The sequence below is a fragment of the Mustela nigripes genome, unplaced genomic scaffold (genome assembly GCF_022355385.1).
Source record: "Mustela nigripes isolate SB6536 unplaced genomic scaffold, MUSNIG.SB6536 HiC_scaffold_15411, whole genome shotgun sequence".
NCBI classification, from domain to species: domain Eukaryota; kingdom Metazoa; phylum Chordata; class Mammalia; order Carnivora; family Mustelidae; genus Mustela; species Mustela nigripes.
The window spans coordinates 266-1,253 of NW_026754817.1; the positions used below are offsets into that span (position 1 = coordinate 266).

At 39.0% G+C, this 988-nt stretch overlaps 1 pseudogene; it reads left to right on the top strand.

Annotated features, from left to right (window-relative positions):
- Window positions 1–59: 59 nt before the first annotated feature.
- Window positions 60–972, top strand: LOC132009346 (rRNA-processing protein FCF1 homolog; annotated as a pseudogene).
- The last annotated feature ends 16 nt before the right edge of the window (window positions 973–988 follow it).

Genomic DNA, 988 nt, shown 5'->3' on the forward strand with positions numbered 1-988 from the left:
GATTAATTTGTTTAAATGTTTCAAGAAATTTGATGCTAAATGTTGTAAGACTAGTTAAATAACAAAAAGGTATATTTACATAATACTTCTTGCTCTCAAATTTTGAACAAAGAACTTACTAATAATCAATAACTTAGTAGGCCAACATTTTATTTAAATAAGTTTTATGGTACTACAAAGAGTGAATTAGAAAATCAAAAGCAAGGAGAAATGGGCATGGTGTGAACATGGGGAAGCAAGAGAAAGCAAGAAAGTATGTGACCGGGAAGCGAATGCTTAGCTCTGAGATCCTTCTCCGAGAGAAGGACAGATTAAAATCTAAAAAGAAAGAAAAGAAGGATCCCATGCACTCAAGGAAAGAGAAGTCCCCCAACATCCCTCCTGCTTTTTCCAATATAAACACACAGCTGGGCCGACTTACCACATCCTGGTTGGTACAGACTTTATCAACTTTTCTATTTAGGCCAAACTTGACCGGTCAATGATGGACGGGCTGTGTGCCAAGTGTACCAGATGTACAACTGACTGTGTAATGGCTGAAACTGAGAAACCAGGGTGAAAGTATCAAGAGGCTCTAAGGATTGCAAAAGAGCCAAGATTCAAACGATTACCATGTACACACAAGACAAACTATGCAGATGACTGCTCAGTACGGAAGTAATTCAGAGTGTTACACTGTGGCATCAGCTGACCCAGACCCAGAAGATTGCTGGAGTTCCCATCATAGACATCTCTAACCATATAGATGACACTGAGCAAATGCCAGATGATGATGGAGCCCCTCACTCCTATGTCTTAATAGAGTTCCTCAGCTCTCCTTTACCAACTTTTCCTGTTGCCAGTTCATACAAGCAATTCTCCTTACCCAGTTCCTCTGTTCTGAGCTATGGCTAAAGACACTCATTTTTTTATGTTTTGAAACTGATTATCTTGTACCATTTTACTTTTTGTTGCATCTTTTTATAAATCAGATGACCGCTCACAAGAC